Source organism: Macaca nemestrina, chromosome 4 (assembly GCF_043159975.1).
Source record: "Macaca nemestrina isolate mMacNem1 chromosome 4, mMacNem.hap1, whole genome shotgun sequence".
NCBI classification, from domain to species: Eukaryota; Metazoa; Chordata; class Mammalia; order Primates; family Cercopithecidae; genus Macaca; species Macaca nemestrina.
The window spans coordinates 178690172-178710435 of NC_092128.1; the positions used below are offsets into that span (position 1 = coordinate 178690172).

At 42.4% G+C, this 20264-nt stretch overlaps 1 protein-coding gene across 19 annotated transcripts in view; it reads right to left on the minus strand.

Moving 5' to 3' along the window:
- The window catches only part of LOC105472675 (RUNX family transcription factor 1), a 1100727-nt gene that overhangs the window by 858715 nt on the left and 221748 nt on the right, over nt 1-20264 (minus strand). For 6 of the 19 annotated variants that reach the window (XM_071095670.1, XM_071095665.1, XM_071095667.1 and 3 more), the window contains exon 2: nt 6012-6067. The exons of the other annotated variants lie outside the window; for them this stretch is intronic. The gene's annotated coding sequence lies outside the window, so the exon portion shown is untranslated. The remainder of the gene's footprint in view (nt 1-6011; nt 6068-20264) is intronic. 19 annotated transcript variants of the gene reach the window in all.

A 20264-nucleotide genomic window follows, 5' to 3' on the forward strand; every position in this document is an offset into this window, starting at 1 on the left:
CAGAGCAGAGAAGGATGAATTTGAAGCTGATAGACAATAAATTGACACCTGCCATTGATGGGGATTCCCATTCTCCATCTGATCTCACTTCCAGTGTAGGTAAACCCTTCACACCAGTGAGCTGCTATCAGAGTGTCTTCATCTATGAAAGGAACATGGACAGCTGGCTTCACCCAACTCCAGCTGCCAGTACTCAAGAGTATTTCTAGGCAGGTCAAGGAACATCACTAAACTTCCTAAATCGGTAACAGAAATATTTTCACAATGTCTTAGGTAGAGGAAAAAAGTCAAGAGGAGGATGTTCGTAAAGTTAAGTGTACCCAAAATGGCTGTATTTTCCTTTGAAGTCAGTTTTCTTTTCCTTTTGAGCGCTCAGACTTTCTATCTTCCTTTAACAGTTAAAGAAGACTCACATGACTGGGTTCTAGCCAGTGGAAGATAAACAAAAATAATCTATCCCACTTCCAGGTCTGTCCCCTAGAAGACCTCTGGCACGATCCCTCCTGCCTTCTCTTACCCTGGACCCACACACTGACTGCAGAGCAGATCTCAGGAAAGAGCAGAGCATCTAGGAAAGTAGCTTGTTTCTGAGTCACCATCTGGAGGACGGCCTTCCTGAAGAGTTTCCCAGCTGGAAATATTCTAATTGGATTGCAAGGAGAGGAAGAAATAGCCCTTCATGCCCAGGTTCTGAAAACGTGATTCTCAGACCAGTGGCATGAGCATCACCTGAAAACTTGTCAAAAATGAAAATTCTCAGGCCCCACCTCAGACTTAACCAGAAACTCTGGGAGTGAGGGGCCCAGCAGTTAGGTGATTTGGGTGTTCTAAAGTTCAACAATCACTGCCTTATTGTGTAAAAACACTAAAATTCAGAGGGTTTTTTCCTTAAGGCACATAGACAACCACTCACATAACTCAAACTAAACCCCTCTTCATAAAAACCTTAAATGAAGAAGTTAATAACCAGTTAAAATGTGCCTGCCCAGTAACAGCCCTTTCCCCAAGCAGACCTCCTCCTTGCCTGGGTACTAGACTGTCTTTGTAGGACTAACATTAGCCACAAGATTAGAAATTATGGTTTAGGAGTCATGCACCTGCAGGATACCAGATTCTGACTCTCCCTAAATTGCCCCTAAGATCAGTGCTTGAGATATTTTGCAGACCCTGGACTTGATGGATCAGCTGGCCCCACCCAGATCAATAAACTGGCTCACCTGGTCTTCTGGCTCCCACTCACGGACTGACTGAGCACAAGAAGACAGCTCCAACGCCCTACGATTTCATCACTGACCAATCAGCACTCCTGGCTCACTGGCTTACCCCCACCCACCAAGTTATTCTTAAAAACTCTGCTCCCTGAATGCTCAGGGAGACTGATCTCAGTAATAATAAAACTCCAGTCTCCCACAAAAGTAAAGAAATAAGCAAACAGGCTGGGCGCGACAGCTCATGCCTGTAATCCCAGCACTTTGGGAAGTTAAGGCGGGCGGATCATCTGAGATCAGGAGTTTGAGACCAGCCTGACCAACATGGTGAAACCCTGTCTCTACTAAAAATGCCAAAAATTAGCTGGGCGTAGTGACAGGCACCTGTAATCTCAGCTACTCGGGAGACGGAGGCAGGAGAATCGCTTGAACCTGGGAGGCGGAGGTTGCAGTGAGCCGAAGTTGCGCCATTACTCCAGCCTGGACAATGAGAGCAAAACTTCGTCTCAAAATAAATAAATAAAAAAAACGTGTCTGCCACCTCACCAGGGATTGTTGTCATGTCTCCATCATCCACAACACTCCTAAAGAGTCCATACATCCACAAGACCCCTGAATAGACCAGGCAGAGACAGCACTGGTGTTGCAGACTTCATGCTTTTCAATGTTTCGCTGTTTTACTCCCCATACTACCTATTTTGGATCTGCACATTTGTTCTAAGCCTGAATCAAGCTGATTAGGTTGTTATAAGGTTGAAGGTTTATTAACCTCAGATATCACCTGTGACATTTGACTAGATGCCAGAAAACAAGGGCTGTGTTCATTAATTGAGTTACTTTAGACAAGTGACTTAACCTGCTCACTTTTATCGCTCTCTCTGAAAAGTCAAATAATCCCCGACAGACCTGCTTTAAAATCACCTGCAGGAAAAATTCTCAAAAAAGAATAAGACAATAGACTGCATTTCCATATTTAGAGATATTCCATATGATCGTTTTTACATTCATCAAAGTTTAGACAACAGAAAACACCAAGTGGTTCCTCTTCCACTCCTTACAACAGCTGTGTACAGAAGACTTCGAAGAAACAAACTAAGTAAACTCATATTCAATGTAGAACTATCCAAGTGCAAAGTTTTCTACTTCGATTATTGATTTAAACATAAGGTCACTTCTAGAAAAACGTGAGTTGTTTAATTTCTCAAATATAAAGCCCAAACTTGAAAAATGTCCAAGAAAAAAATAATCATATAAGGAAAATAGGAAGAAATAGGATCATCTGATGTCAAAGGGATATTTTTAGTGAGACATGTCGGTAAACCAGTCCTGCCAGGAATGTAATGCTTCAAAGGAGAGTCCTAACATTTAGCTTCAGCTCCAACAAAGCCACATCTTCAGCACTTAGTTCAGAAGTAATTACCATCTAACTGGCACTGGGGTGGAAGGAGAAAAGAACTATATTCATCTTGTGATTAAATGGCAATTAGCAACTAAGTGCCCTGCAATAATGTGGCACTTACGACCTCCTCACAGCAGCTTCCCCTGCCAATACCACCAGCCTTCTGGGTATCAAAGCCCAGTACATCAGGGCTAGGACCCCAGGGAATCCCAAGGCTGACCTGCCCACCAGCTACCATAGGCTGGGTGAAGGCACAAATTAGTGGTTAAGAGCATGGACTCTACAGCCAAGCTGCCTGGATTCCGAACACAAATCCACCACTAGCAATCTGCCAACTTGGTCAAGTTACCTAAACCTTTCTGATCATCAGTGTCCTCATCTGAAAACTGGGGGAAATAGTTGTTTCTAAGATGTAGCTTGATTGTGAGGCTTAAGTGAGTTAAAAATGCAGAGCATTGGCCAGGCACGGTGGCTCACGCCTGTAATCCCAGCATTTTGGGAGGCTGAGGCAAGCGGATCATCTGAGGTCAGGAGTTCAAAACCAGCCTGACCAACATGGAGAAACCCTGTCTCTACTGAAAATACAAAATTAGCCAGGCATGGTGGCGGATGCCTGTAATCCCAGCTATTTGGGAGCCTGAGGCAGGAAAATCACTTGAACCCAGGAGGCGGAGGTTGCGGTGAGCCGAGATCGCACCATTGGACTCCAGCCTGGGCGACAAAAGTAAAACTCCATCTCAAAAACAAAAAAAAAAGGCAAAGCTTTTAAGAGAGTTCCCAATACATGGTGAAGCCCCAATCAAAAAACGCTAATTTTTCCCTAGGCTCCAGTAGCTTCCCCTTCACAAGGCTGGGATAGATTAACTCTTTTCTGCCAATGCATTGTTTAATGCTAAATACAATATTTAAATGTATTGTACAGCTCCAAACAAAAACTAAACAAAACAAGCATCTTTTCAGTCATGAATCCTGGTTCATCCTATTCCCAAGGGTCCACCTTCAGTTGTTCCAAATTGTGAAACAAATAGAAGCAATTTTTAGGAAGCCCTGGACAGAAACCATTTATTGCCCAAGAATAAGTCTGTGGCTCTGGACCAGAGATTGGGAAGTCCCACCTCTCCAGCAGAAGTAAATGAGGACAGACCAATGTCATGCCAAAGGGAAGACGCACATGGCCAGCTCTTGATGATCTACAACAAGGTAGCCTCTGAGGCTGGCATCTCCTCTTGTCACAGTGATTGTGAATTTGATGCACAAACTATTTTCAAAATTAGTTTTAAAACATAAGTAGAGGATAAATCTGTCGCAAACCATAGCACTTCTTTAAGGCTATTTCTCTGTAGCAGCAGGTGTCTATTTGCTCTCGCAGTTCTTGCCCGACTTTGCTCTGTGTCACAGAAACTTTCATTCCCCACACTCCTTGCTATCTGGCTTCTAAGTAGTTTTGGTCAGTAGGAGGCAATGGTAAGACTGGAGAGTCTTACGCTACATAGAACAGGACCCCCAACAGTGCCCACGTCTCCTCTGTGGGCTGAGCTCCCACCAGAGAGCCCTTCACAACTCCAGCCAGGCAGCCCCGACCCTGGGGCAGGGTAACCCCACACTGAGCAGTGCCCTAGTTTTGATATCTCATCCTTCCATTGTTCCTCCAGCCCAAGGGGTGGCGGTAGAATATTCTTATTGCAAATTACTGATTGCCTGGTGGTTCTCTGGTGGTTTCTCAGCTCTTACATCACCTGTAAAACCAATTCCCTTTATTAAATTCCCTCTGTTTGAAAAGGGCTAGGCTGGATTTTTGTTTCCTGAAGGGTTGGGGTCTCTGACTAATAAGCCATTAATTGTACTTATGTGTCATTCTCCATGATTTCGGCGTTAAGAGCACTGGAGTAGGAGTCAGGAGTCCTGAGTTCTGGTCCCAGGTCTGCCCCTAATTGACCGTGTGACCATAAACATGCTTTTCTGTGCCTCAGTTTCCTGAGCTGGTTCAAGCACATTCACGGGCAAGCCGTTTCACATTCACAGCAGAATCAGGACAAAGTGATCCAATCTGTTTTAGGGCTGAGGGAAGGAATGCAGGAGGGCTTGGGTCATTCCTGCGTATGTGTTTGTATGTCTTATATGATCTTGTAATTTCCCAGGGAACTCATAGGTATGTAATTTCCTCAGTATTCATGATTTTCACCCTGATTTTTCACATTTAGAATTAAAAATAGCCTAGCACATTAACGTTGCAAAATAAGGATTGGTGAAGCTAACACTATCCAAATTAATACCCCAACAAAATTAGTATAAAAATACTGGATAATAAACATGAAAGTAGGGTAAATTCAGGGCCTCAGAAAGTAGATTTGTGTTTTCTTTCTCTTTTCTAAACTAGCAGTTCCAGTATGACGAGTTATAAGCATAGCCATGCAAAATTTCCAGTGTGCCATCTGTAACCTGACCTTTTTAACTTTTTCTAATAATTAATAATTTTGAATTATTCTTATTTGATATTAATGTCCATAACAGTTGTTTATTAGCCTTTCATTGATTTTAAGCCAGAGTTGCGATCAGCACATACATTTTTTCTGGAGATGGAATCTCACTCTGTTGCCTAGGCTGGTCTTGAACTCATGGGCTCAAGAGATCCTCCTGCCTCAGGCCCCCAAGTAGCTGAGATTACACATGTACACCATCATTCCCAGCTGCAATCAGTACATACTTAAGTCAGTTATCAATTCATGCCCTTTACTGAAAGAACATTTAAACATGACTATTTTTATATGCATGGGTCTACATACATATCACACACACACACACACATACACACAAACACGCACTGAACTCTGAAGGTATTTCTACAGTGAAAACTGTAATAAATTCTTTCTTCTCAGGCAACATAGTCCTAAACTTCACCCTAAATAATCTATTTTTTAAGTCCTCACTGCTTCTTGAAAGATTGATCTATCCCTTTTATCAAAAGCAAAAGCCAGTCCCAAACTATTTACGTGTACCTTCCATGACCAATATGGTAGCCACCAAACACCAGTAGCCATTGGGTACTTGAAATGTGGCTGCTCCAAATAGCATTGTGCCAGAAATGTAAAAAATATACCATATTTTGCATGCTCAACGTGAGAAAAGCATAAAGTACATTATTAATAGTTTTATGTTAATTGCACATTGAAAGTATAATATTTTGGACATGTTGGGATATACTGTTAAAATTAATTTCATCTGTCCCTTTTACTACAAAATTTAAAGTTGCATTGCATCACATTTCTACTGGACAGCACTGATTCTACAAGTTAAGGAAAGGAAAAGCCACTTCTACCATTCTTTGCCTTTTTACGAGAATCTTAATGAAGAGGAGCAGTATTGATACATTGATGGGGTGGGGGTGGGGGAATGGCAGAACTTACAGGAAAGATGGATGTGCCTGAGTTTTAACTTGCTGACACTCAAATCAAGCTTTGGCCTATAAAGAAAATTACAAAGACCCAATTAATAGTGCTGTACACTGGAAACAACATCATTGTGTTAATAGCTTGTGCTGCCTTCAAATGTCCAAGACAGAAGAGCTTAAAGCATTTTATTTTTATCGACTGAAGGCTGAAGGAAGTAAGGACCTCAGAATTAAAGTTTCAGAGAATTGAACTGGCCCTTTGCTCCCACATTTGATGATCATTCAAAAAAGTGTACATGTAAAATATGTCTTACAAATATACAGAAGGCTAAAGCCTTAGTATATTCAGAGGAAATGATCACACATATATTCTACCTTACATCTAATTCCATTCATCATCTCAATACATGGGCTTGGCACGGACCCTGGTACACAGTGGGTGTTTAATGTTTGTGGAACTGAACTAAACGCACAACCTAACAAGCATTACAATTACTGGGACTCAGGATCCAGTCATGCTGTTTAAAACAAGGAAGCAAAGATACGGCTCCAGAAATTCAGAAATACAGTTGCAGAAATTACCAAAAACTTGCCAGAGCTATTAAAAGGATGGAAAGCAGAATCAAACATTTTCGGAGAGCCACAGAGCGCCACGATGCCTAATAACTAATTAGGACCTTGCTTTTCTGCAGGGTGGTATAATAACCATTTGGCTAGTATTTTAATGGGCAAAAAGGTCTCTTCACCACCACAGTCTGTATTCCCTTGCATTCTTTTGTCTAGGCATTTTACACTTACAAATATATTTACACATATTTAAAGAGTGTATTCTTTTTTCCTTGAACGAATCATGTGGGCACTGGGATGGACCTCCAGGGATTTTGGGTGGACGAGACCAATAACAGGAATTGCTAATGTGGTTTCTATTGAATGTGATGGATTCATGAGGTAGAATCATTTGATAAACCAAGAGTACTACATTTTTACTCCATTCATCTTTGTCTTTTGGATTCCAGGGTGACTCTGCCAACAGTGCCACTATGAGCTGAATGAGCAGCCTTGCCTGAAGAAGGTGGCTTCAGGAACAAATGTCACTATTCCTTGACTCTTGTAAGCTCCTGCATTTCAGCCCTGGACCCTCACCTTGAATTTACTCTAAAGCTATGCTTTACAGATTTGCTTTTATTTTCCCAGAGAATTAAAGGGATGAACTCCAAGGCTTTGGGAGTTTCATCTTCTCCCTGTCACATAGTATGTAACCAGGATGCAACCATCATGGTCTTTAAAAATCCCAGGGGCTGTTATTTATCAGGTGTACTAAGCTGAATAGCAATCCCTAAAAGGATATGTTTATGTTCAAACCTCTCAGGACCTGTGAATGTGACCTTATCTGGGAAAAGCATTTTTTGCATATAATTAAGGATTTCTGAGATCATCCTGGATTTAGGATGGGCCCTAAATCTAATGACAGGTGTCCTTATAGGGGAAAGACAGAGGGAGTTTGACACTGCTAGGGTTTGGATATGGTTTGTCTCCATTGAAACTCATGTTGAAGCTTGAGTCCCAATGTGGCAGTGTTGGGAGGTGAGGCCTAGTGGGCACATTTGGGTCCCCTTCCCATGTGCCGAATTCCCATTTGACTTCCACCATGCTATGGTGCAGCTCAAAAGCCCTCACCAGAGGTCGAGCAGATGTCAGAGCCATTCTTTGAACTTCACAGTCTGCAGAACCGTGAGCTAAATTAACCCTCTTTCTTTAAAAGTTTCCCAGTCTTAGATATTCGGTTAATAGCAACACAAAATGGATTAAAAACAGAAGCTCACTTCCTTTCCAAGTAGGACCGGAAAAGGTTGTCTAGTATAATTCTCACATAGTGCTGGAATCCGGTTCCCACCTCCATCCCTCCAAATACACACACATTCACACATGCTCTTTGTCTGTATCCATGAACCTCTATGGAGTTCACCTCCTCCTACAATGGCATCCACCTATGGGCTCCCCTGAGAATCTTTGGAGAGCAAGAACTGTGTTCTCAACCTCCAAGTGCTCCCAGCACCTAGGGCCATATCCAGCACACACAGGGGCTTAAGACATGTTTGTTAAGTGAACAAACAGAACTAATCTATGATTAAAAATGAACTCCCAGTAATACTTGTGTCTCAGTCCTAGTTCTTTCCTCAAGGGTCTGCTGATTGATTGTGCTTCTCCGTGGCCAACATGACATCTGGACATCTAGTCCATCATCTGACTTATATAGACTTCATCACATAGGCCACTGTTGAGCAGAGGCATAGACAGACAAGACCCTGACCTCTTATGGGAATTTGCATGTACGTTCTTTGTTCAAACTCCCACTCCTTCAAACCTCAACTCAAATGCAGCGACCTCTGGGAATCCTTTCTGAATTTCCCTATGCAGGTTTTACCTCCTTCTCTCATTGTATTATAGAAAACTCTTGGTATTGAAATCTAGTAGACACTCAGTAAATAATGGTCACTATGGCATTTTTTGTTGGTGGTGAAGGAGGTAGTGGTTTCAATATGATTCCCTCTGCTTGAAGTATTTCCCTTATTTATACCAATTATCTTGATTTATTATAATTTATTTGCATGTCTTCTTTCCCCTCTATACTAGACACTCCAAGGGGTGGAAGCCAAGTTTTCCCCTTGAAATCATGAGTATCCATTAGGCAGAAGACACTGTAATAATAATAATCTCAAAGAAAAATACAGTCTGTGCATACTATCCACTAAACCAAGCAACAGCAGGGTTTGGCCTGTGTACTAAATCCAACCATGGTCTGGTTTTATACAGTGTGCTGAGAGAATGAGAGAGATGTTAAGAGAGGAACCGGAGGTGGCCCCACAAAACCCGAAGCACTTATTATCTGGCCCACTACAGAAAAAGGATGCTGAACTGAACACTAAACACACAAGCATCTGGCTTGTAATTTAACTGTGGCTTTAATTTCTTATATGATGACCTCATATTCGCTTACCCAGAAATTCTACCAAGGGCTCAGAAATGGCTCAGACCCCAGATTGGGCCTGGAGAGCCTTGATGAGACTAATGCATCCACACACCAAAAGGAGGCAGTTTTGTGTTTTAAAAGCATCTGCTAGTACTTCAGATTTTAAACACTTCCTCTCCAGTCATTGTAAGTTGAGCCTCTAATTTTTAAAACATTATGAGTCAGGAGGAAGGAGGACTGTCTTCAGTTGCTTGTGGGGCCAAGCCTTCACCAAAACCACTTCAAAAAGCAAGTTCCTTAAAAAGGAACTCTTAACCAGGCTGAGCTGGTGTAGGAAATGGACCTGCAACACAAGGGTCAGAACACAGCACTGTTCGGTCAGAAAAAAAGATGGAAACCTGCCCAAACCAGAAATGCGAAGTGTAACGTGCATGTGTATTCACGGGGAACGTCACTGGACACCGCTGGTGGGTCTACACCACGTTCTAGGGCAAGTTGGTTTTGTTTTTCTACTCAGGGGAAAATTTGGTTTCCATAGGCCCTTTAAACCGGCATAGCTTTGTGTTTTTGTTGCTTTACTGTTTTCTTTTTTATGAGTAAAACTTTTCTCTGATAATGACTGCATCTTCCTAAAAGCTTCTTCTGAGTTCTTATTTTCAAAGAAGCTGAATCCATCTTGATATTTTCCTGCCATAATTGCCCCAGGCCAATTTCTTCTAAAGGAATTAAAAATGCAAATCTAATATTCTAATTGCATAATAGGATAATCTTGGCAGCTAGATCAATACTATCTCCCACTGTCAATAATATGGCGGGGATGCGTGTATGTCAGAGCCCACCGGTCTCACTTTATCACTGGCCCCATGGCCCATCCACATCTATAAGATGTGACATTTTATTAGTGGCCTTCCATCAATCAACTCTAATTTGTGCATCAGAGAGATGCGTGTTGTCATCTCAGCATCCACGTTGCCCTGAGCACCAGACAACACAGAGTTGAAGCCTCATGTTTCCAAGGACTAAGTTAAAAGGCAGGAAAAGGGTGGATGACAGCTCCACAAAGGATTTCTTCCTGGAGGCCATCCAATGAATTAAGAAGCAAAGAACCTACAAGTCATCTCAAAGAGGAAGACTTCAGAAAACAAGAATATGGACAGCTCCCAAACCTGTCAGTGCAGCTACAAACCATTGCAAGCAGCACAGGCCTGGAGTCAGGAGACCTGGTTGTGAGGTCTGGCTTGGCCATTCCGTGCTGGGTCACCTAGCCTCTATCTGCCTCAGTTGCCTCTTGTGTAAAGTAAGAGTGTTGACCTAGGTTGTTCCTACCTAAAACTTATTTGACTTCAAGTATAATAAAGATTGTACTCTGACCGGGTGCGGTGGCTCACGCCTGTAATTCCAGCATTTTGGGAGGCCAAGGTGGGCGGATCACAAGGTCAAGAGATTGATACCATCCTGGCCAACATGGTGAAACCCCGTCTCTACTAAAAATACAAAAATTAGCTGGGCATGGTGGCGTGTACCTGTAGTCCCAGCTACTCAAGAGGCTGAGGCAAGAGAATCGCTTGAACCTGGGAGGCAGAGGTTGCAGTGAGCACCAGTGCACTCCAGCCTGGCGACAGAGCGAGACTCTGCCTAAAAAAAAAGAAAAAAGAAAAAAAAAAAACCTGTACTCTGAGTAGCACGGGTGAAGACGTCTGTCAGTTTCATAGAGATCAGAGACATCCTTGGTACTTCTGGGCAATTTGCCAATTAACAGTAGAAACATCATAATTAACGCTTATCATCCAAACTATGTTTCCATTAAGAAGTGTTTTTCCAATAGCGCTCCTTCACCTTTTAAATGTTCTCAGCCAGGCACAGTGGCTGATGCCTCTAATCTCAGCACTTTGGGAAGCCAAGGAGGGAGGAGCACTTGAGCCCCGGAGTTTGTTGAGACCAGCCTGGGCAACAGGGTGAAACCCCCGTTTCTACTAAAACTACACACACACAAATTAGCCGGGTGTGGTGGCATGCACCTGTATTCCCAGCTACTTGGGAGACTAAGGTGGGAGGGTCACTTGAGCCCAGGAGGTCGAGGCTGCAGTGAGCCATGATTGCGCCACTTCACTCCAGCCTGGGTGGCAGAATGAAACCCTGTCTCAAAAAAAGTAAATGGAACATAAATGTTCTCTCTGTAGCTGAAATCATTCTTCAGTTCTCAGATACCATACTGTTTGGTTTAAAATATTTTGGTTCAAAATATTTGGCTCAAAAAATCTGCTTCAATTTATCCACCTTAACCAGAAAAGAAATACTTGCATAAACTGTGTTTAAAAAATCATAAATTTCCTTAAATATAATTAAGCAATAGGGTATAATAAAACTTTAGGTTCTTATTAAATCTGATTTTAGGGAAGGCTAATTTTAAAGAGACAATCAGAACAAAGACTTAAATTCTTTGATGAACAAAATACCTTTCCAAATTTATGACAGCATACAATGTAACTCAAAATGCAAGTTATTTGACTTTGGAGAAAAATGCTCTGTATGTATTTTACTTGTAACTGTAGTAAGATTTCTTATTGATATGGTTCTTTGCAGTTTATTCAAATAACAATTATCCACTACATGCTGGGTATTGTGTAAGAGGCTTTCATACATATTTTAAAATTTGGTTCTTAAAGTGACATTGGGGATTAGTTGAGACTGGCATTATTGTCCCTGAAGGAGAAAATGAAGGCTAGAAAACAGTAAGAGACATCCCCAGAAATTATCAGCAATGTGAAAAGTGACAGAAGACTCAACGATGAGTTAAAAAAAAAAAAAAAAAAAAAGCAGGAAAAAGATGGAATATTCCTGAAAACTTAAGGCAGGCAAATTTTCCAAGAGGGGTAAGGGAAGGGTTTGGAGACAGAGAGGGAGCCGGGGCAGAGGAAGAGATACAAGTCCTCTGTGAAATACAAACCAGGGGGCTTAGTATTGATCCTTGGGAGAACACGAGAACTAATCGTTACAGGTTGCTCTTTGTGAGCTCGGGGACGAGAAAACAGTGACTGCCAAGAGTCTCTTCCACAGTCACCCGATTGAATCTCGTTTCCTCTCCTGATAGGGTTATCGGACAGGGGGATCGTGGATCTGGATTTCAGCGAGGCACTTGACAGAGTTGCTCAGGATATTCTTATAGACAAGATGGAGAAATAGGGATGGGAGTAGGACACAGCTAAGTGGATTTGCAGCTGGCTGAACAAATGCATCAAAGTGTTGAATAATAGAATGATGTCAGCCTGGAAGGAAATTGAGCCTTGTGCTACAGGGCTCTGTTTTGGGCCCTGTTCTGTTCAGCAAGCTCATGGGTGACTTGAACAGAGTGGTACGAGGAATGCCTGTTAGGACAGTGAATGACATCCGTATGGGAGGAATTGCTAACACATTAAACAAAAGACTCAGGATCCAAAATGTTCTCATCTTGCTAGACCAATGACCCCAAACCATTGAGAAGAAATGTAATCGGAATGAATGTAAAGTCCTTTAATCGATTCCAAAATCAGTAACACAAAAAAGGATGTGAGATTCTTGGCTTAGGAGCAGTTCATGGAGCAAAGACCTGGCCCCCTGGCACAACGTGCTCCCATAATATGTTGCAGCCAATAACAAAACCTAAGGGATTTTGGACTGCATTAGCAGGAGCCCAGGGCCTCCTCCAAGAATAGTTTTAATTCCACTACATGATAGACTGATAAACACCCGGGTGCAGGTGAGGTGTTGCATTTTAAGACAAATAGAAAATTCAGAGGAGGGAAAAAATACTAGGGCAAGACGTGGCTTTCATACAAGGTGAGAAACGGTTCACGTGGTTGGTGACATTTAGCCAAGGAGAGGCAAGGTGGCAGTCTTCTAATATTTGAAGAGCTGACATAGGAAGAATGAGAAAACAAAATCTTCACTGCTCTACATGGATTAAGAGTTACAGAATTGTGGATTAAGTCTCAGGGCAACTTAAACATGCAGTTCTCACATGAGCGACTGAGTTCCCAGCACTGAGGGGATTCCCAGGCTGGGCTGGTGGAAGAAGCATTTCTTTTTAGAGTGAGAAGTTGTTTTGCCTAATTCTACAGGACAAAATAATTTTGGTATGTGCAGAAGTGTTGACAATGAAATTGCCGTAAGTACTGCCTGCTGATTAAATCCAACACATACGCCTTAGCCAATGATTATTTCAAGGCACTTTTTATACATAGGGAAGGGGTAACGAAAAAGTGAAAATGACCACATCACACTGTGTTCCCTGGAGGAGCTTAAAAATCTAAAGACACGTAAGTAAGTAATTTCACTTAATAAAAGACAAAATAAACTAGATTATTATATTTTATAACAGATTATAATAAAATAAATTATAATAAAGAAAGAGAAGCCACGCATGGTGGCTCATGCCTGTAGTCCCAGAATTTTGGGATACCAAGGCTGGGGTACTTCTTGAGGCCAGGAGTCCATGACTAGCCTGGGTAATATAGTGAGACCCCATCTCTATAAAAATAATAAAAAAATTTAAAAATTAGCCAGGCACGGTGGCACACACCTGTAGTTCCAGCTACTCAGGAGGCTGAGGTGGGAGAATTGCCTGAGCCTAGGAGTTCAAAGCTTCAGTGAGCTATGATGGCACCACTGCACTACAGCCTGGGTGACAGAGTGAGACCCTGTCTCTAAAAGAAAAGCAGAAGATAGAAAGAGCTACAGGAATAAAGAAAGGGTAAGAATTCATTTTAAGTTGAGTTAGAGGCTGATCAAAGAAGGCTTCACAAAACAGGTAGCATTCAACCTGAATGCATGTTGGGTTTCCAGCTCAGACATCCAGGCAGCTCAGGTACAGCCCTGGTGAAACTCTAGATGTGGCCACCCTGCATCTTTTCCCATATTGAGCCATTTGAAAGGCCATCTTGTCTGTGCTGTTATTTCAAAGAGATTTTGTTCTCTGCCCATACCCGGCAACTCGACAGTTTAGATCTCCTTTGCTTCCTGCCTTCCCTGTCATCCTCACTGTTATGAGGGACTAACCTCCAATTATTTTGCCCATGGTCACCTGTAGACACAGCCCTGGCGCAGGAGTCGCATTCCATTCGTTTTACCATGTAAGGTAACCTGATCACAGGAAGGCCATCCCCTCACCACTACCGTATTTTTGGTTAGAGCAATGCAGGGGTTACAGGACTCTTTCAGGTCTGTCTGCTGTAGGTACCAGGTGGGGGTCAGTTAGACACCTGGAACAAGAAGGTGGAATGATGGGGCAGGTGTGAAGCAGGTAGGCACTTCAGAGCTGGGCACTCAACCTTGGGGATGCCTTCGGGGGTGCAACTATGTTCCTCTCTCCTCTTGCTGAGACAAGTAGCTTGCCGTCCCTGGTCATGAAGAAGACACTTTGCTTTTCAGGCATGACTGCATATCCCATGCAGCAAGGTGAGCTAAGATGATACCCTCTGCCACCCTCCTTGAGCTCTCCCCCTTCAATTTCGTGAGGATCCCTCCTAGCCCTTGAGGGTAGTAATCCACCCAGCAGTGGTTGCCGACATCACTGGGATTTACAGGTCTCAACCATCACACGGGCTCCCAGCCTATGGCCAAGTAACATTATCCCCTAAGCTATGTGTCCCTGGGAGGCACTTCCCAGACATTACCAGCTGCTTAGACATACAATTCACTTCCAGTAGTTTAAACCCGAACCAGGACTCAGAGATTGTTGCTGCATCTCTACCTCTTCTCTATCACAATGCCAACTGTGGCCTCCCTTGAGAGCCAAGTATTTAAAAATTAATCACCAGGTTTCATTCCACAAAGAAGATCCTGTTCTATTTATTTCTCCTTTTTCTTCAGATCCTCTCCTGGAAATCTGATGGAAAGAGCCATATGACTTGCCATTTTCTTCCTCTATAAAGTGGTGTGAAAATTGCACAGAAGGTCATCGGGAGGCACTTCCAGTCCAAGACATCTCCTCACCCAGAGAAGGAGAGGGGGGTGTTTCCAACATTGGCCAACTGCTGTAAGTCTGATGTGCTTTGGGGCATTGACTAATGGTAAGAGTAGGTAGACTTCTAAATGGCCTCAATCCTTCACTCTTCCATCTGTAGTCATACCCTTTGCAATATGACTTTATGTCTCTTCCCATCAAGAAGTGGAGTCTTCCCTATACCCTGAAGCTGGCTTACTGTTATAATTTGCTTTAGGCAAGAGAATGAAGTGGGAGTGAAAGTCTGCCAGTCTGGGGCCTCAGTATTAAGAGCCCCTGCATGCTTCTACCTCCTCTCTTTGAATGTACTCAGCCTCCCTGAGAACAAACCCAGGCTAGCCTGCTGGAGGAGGAAAGACTGCTTGGAACAGAGACTTGCCATCCCATCATACTCTATCTCATCACTCACCATCCCAGCATAGCCAGCCCCCAGCTGACTCAGAAGGTAATTGAGTCAACCAAGACAAGAAAAACCACCCAGCTAAGCCCAGCCCGAACTGCCAAGCCCCAGACTCATGAGTGAAACAAATGGCTATTGCTTTAAGCTACTCTATCTTGGGGTGGTTTGTTATGCAGTATGAGCTAACCGATGCAGACTCCATGGTTTATCAGCATAAACTTCCACATTGGCAGTTTCAAAAAAGGCACCACCTGGCTCATCTCAAACATTCAGCAGGGTGATGGTGTCCCCATTTGTTTCCTTCACTTGATCTTCTGGAACCATTTTCTTGAGCCTGCAGGACCTAACATTGAAACTGGAAGAAAAGGGTCTTGGGGGATGGGTTGAGTTGCCATATGTTTCCTTTTCACAAAAGTCCTTGCAAAGCATATTTCTTTTATTTCATCCTTGGATGATTGCCTTCAATTTCTTTGTTTCATAAGCTTCTATTCTCCCAAAGAGCTGCAACAGCATTGATTTCAACCTATGATTGCCAGTGAAATATTAAACCCTATTGATTTGAAACTCAGGATTAGTTGCAAGTTGGATACTCTGCATATTTTGAAGATGGGAAATTTTATTTCTTCTACTTGAAGAGTAATCACAACCTCACAGTATTCTTGCTTTTTTGATGTAGAACTTCAAATCCGATTTCTTATTTGGTTCCCTAAAATTGTGAAATGCACTATGTTCACTAACTAATCACTTTACTCTTTCAAATGAAGCCTTCATACTTATTACTAAGTATGCCAATGTGAAAATACATATTCTCTCCAATATCTATACATTGAATACTGTCATTATGATTCCTCCACCTCCCCAAACATCAACAAAAACCTTATTGGCTATAAGTAAAGATATCATATTCTGAGTAGGAATTCAGCAGAATCATTTTTCTTTTACTAAGCAGAGTTTATCATTAGTTTGATGTCTACTGAAAGCACACCACTGTGTCTAAGACTCCCATTAGCTTGAAGCTCACCCCAGTACATGGCTACTACTGAAAATCTTCATCCTAAAATGCCCTCCAAGAATATATCGTCACACTGCTGAAATAAAACTTCTCTGGATGACTCAAGACAGAATCTGCAATGGGTTGTCTGAAAACCAAGTTCATCTGAAGATGCAAAAGGCTAAAGACGTGGCAATTAATTGCCTCCCAATTCTTAATTCACAGCTACGTTAATCATAAGCCTCTCCAAAATAAAAACAGTTAAACACTTTGAAACAAGACATTTCAAAAAATGTATACACCAGTGAACATTTTTACTCAACAGACATATATCTATGTAATAGCTGTATCCAACTTTAGAAACTGTTGCCCTAGTATGTTCTAAATAGAGCCTAGGAACACAGGGTCCCCCTCCCTCTCCTTTCACCTGAGGTCTCCCCAAACCCTGACCCGCATTCCGTACCCCTCCCTAGTATTCATCCAGGAGGAGGCCCAGTGGCAAAGCCAGCAGTCCCAGTAGCATAGCGGTAGGATGGAGTGAGAGTAAAGCCCCAGGGGAAGTTGCAGCCCCGCAAACCTCAGACTGTATTTTCCTCTGTCTCCCACACCACCATTCTAAGACTTTCCTCCTCCTTAACCCCAAGCTTTGGCATTACTCCTGAGATAAAATGTCCAGAAAGTGGAGTTGCAGGGGTCCCTTCTGAAATGTAGCTGAGATGCCCTAAGAACCTATTCCCAATTTATTCTTTGATCTCCCCCTTCCTTTCTCAAGCAGCACTCAAAGGACCAGTCTGACATCCGCAAGCCATGGCAGACAGAGATACAAACCTGTGATCCTAAGAGTCTTCAAGGGAAGTCCTGCTGAACTTAGCCTTTCCCAAAAGGGTCACAGATAAAAAAATGAGCAGGTGAAGAGCAGACAAGCCCACTCACCATTGTTTGTGTCTCTATCAACTTATGAGCTGCTGATTTCACTTCTTTGAGTATATACCCAGGAAAGGAACTGCTGGATCATATGGTAGTTCTATTTTTAATTTTTTGAGTAATTCCATATTATTTTCCATAATATCTGTGCAAATTTACATTTCCACCAAGAGTGTACGAGGGTTCCCTTTTTTCCACGTCCTCACCGACACCTGTTACCCTGTGTCTTTTTTATAATATCCATCCTGATAGGTGTGAGGTGATATCTCATCATGATTTTTTGCACTTCCCTTGTGTGGAGCACTTTTTCGTCTACGTGTTAACCATTTTTATGTCTTATTTGAAAAATTTCTAGTCAGGTCCTTTGACCATTTTTAAATCAGATTAATTTTTCTTATTGCATTGTATGAGTTCCTTATATATATTGGAAACATACAAAAAAATTAAAACTTAGTTTATACCCATCCCCCAAAATATTGATAAATATTTTTGACACTGTATCACCAGCTATCAAAACTAATTATTTAAAGTAATGCATCATATTCAAGAATTAAAAATGAAAATTATATTTAGCAGTTTTTTATAGCTTGGAGAAATGTTATTGAGGCTGAATTCCACTGAAATGAGATAACATCTTACAAGTAACATACATGTAATTATTAATAAATATTAATATATGACATGTTTTAAAATAGAGAGACGTAAGTACATTTTCAAAAAGTAACCAAAGTAGAAACACAGAACCTGAACTTTCAGGCACAAATAGTACTTTGACATGGTCTCTTTCTTTCTGTTGACATTTGGTTGTACATTATTCAAAGATGCTACAGAAAGTTGCTAATAACTGGCTGCCAGAGATCAAAAATCTTGTCTAAAGAGACAAAAAATATTCACACATACAAAAAAGGTTTTTAAAATACTCAGGAACTTTTAAAAGACATCTCATCATCAAACTGTAAGGTCCCCAGTAACAAGAAGCACATGTGTTTTATTTTCTAATATACGCCATGGGACCCAGTGACTGGCACATAGGTGGCCTCAGGATACTGTTCTAGTTGAAAACATCTGGGCACAAATGATAGGCAACTCTTTAACCAGAGCATCTGAACTTGGGCATTTTTTTTTTAATCTGACGAAGTATATAATCAATATTTCTGATGAGAACTCAGTCTTGCTTTTATATTTTTCATGTCTTATCAATGTTTTAACTTTCAACATTTAATACCTCAAGGCTCACTGGTACCTTGTACACCTTAGCATCATCATCAAACTAGACCAGTGTAAATGCCAGGAGCCTAAATGATCCACTTTTCAATTAACTCATTTAGAAATTTCCGAGATTGAGTGAAATAAAGGGAGAATTTTTTTTTTCTGTCACCCAGGCTGGAGTGCAGTGGTGCGATCTCGGCTCACTGCAACCTCCGCCTCCCGGGTTCAAGCAATTCTCCTGCCTCAGCCTCCCAAGTAGCTGTAGCTGGGACTACAGGCACATGACGCCACACCCGGCTAATTTTTTGTATTTTAGTAGAGACAGGGTTTCACTGAGTTGCCCAGGCTGGTAGCGAACTCCTGAGCTCAGGCAATCCACCTGACTCGGCCTCCCAAAGTGCTGGGATTACAGGCATGAGCCACTGCGCCCGGCCAAGGCAGAAATATTTATTCCTGATTTGCCTGGCCTATGCAGAGAGCTCTTCTGAACTCAGGCTGTGCTAGGTCCTTCCCTATAGGAGAAACCACACTTGGCAATGGAACCCTCATTTTTCCTATCCTCCAGCAATTGTCAATCTATTATGGCCAGCGTTCAGTGAGACTCCTATGACATGAAACTTGCAGCTTTTTTCACCAGGAACTGACTTTGGTCAATTTCAGCAAAGGGTGGGGTTTAGTAGAAGGAAACTCACAGAATCAGGAGGGGTCTTCAAAAGGACAGGCCCAGTCCTGGGACCCCAGCAGGAGATGCTGGAAGCTTCTCTCAGGCATTGTGGGATGTTGACTCATCTCTGGTTTGGCTTCTATCACAGTGTGATAAGTTTCCATATTCTTGAGAGAATGTGGAAACCATTCTTCAACCTACAAGTACCATCAACCTATAGGGACATGTACTAATAGGTACTACAGGGTCACGTGTCCACTTACCAGTGAGATAGAGTCCAGGGGGAAAATCTCCCCAACCTCAGAACTCACATTGTCCCTAGAAGAATGTGCCCAAGTCACCTGTCATCAGGGTCAAACAGGTGCTGGTTTAGGGTATAACCATGTACCAAACGGACACTGAGACTAGCAATGATGTTATTATTACTGCTAACATTTATCAAATGCTTATTATGTACCAGTTGCCCTTCTCATCTTAACGGCTATTTATTAACTCCTCTTTTACACTACAACCTGTGAAGTAATTCTTTTTCAAATAGAACCATCTGGAACCCAGATGTTCCAGAAATAGCTCAGCTGAGAGACTCTCTCTGAAGAAGACCTTAAATTGGTTGAGCCTAGGAGACAGACACTGCAGTTAGCAGGGTTCTAAGATGGTTCTCTGCTCCTCTCCCGAGTTGCAATGCCTCCTATAATCCCCTGCCCTTGATGTATAGAGGTCTAGGACTCCATCTTGCCAGCATAGCTACAGAGATCCCTGCTGGCCTTGCAGGAGCTAACTGCCATGCTGCAACCTGCCTACGGAGAGGGCTGTGTGTCTGGGAATGGTGGGGGCCTCTTGCAGCTGAGGGCCTCAGTCCTACAAACACAACAACCTGAATTCTTCCAATCACCAGTGGGCTTGGAAGAGGACCCTGGTCTCAGGTGAGACGGGCACCGCAGCCAACACTTTGATTGCCGCCTTTGAGACCCTAAGCAGAGAACCAGATAAGCCGTGTATAGGCCCCAGCACCACGACAACTGTGAGACAATAAATGTATATTGTTTTAAGCCACTAAGTTTGGTCAGTTTGCTATGCAGTACAGGAACCTAGTGTAGCCACTGTTAAATTAAAATTGAGACTGAGCCTGA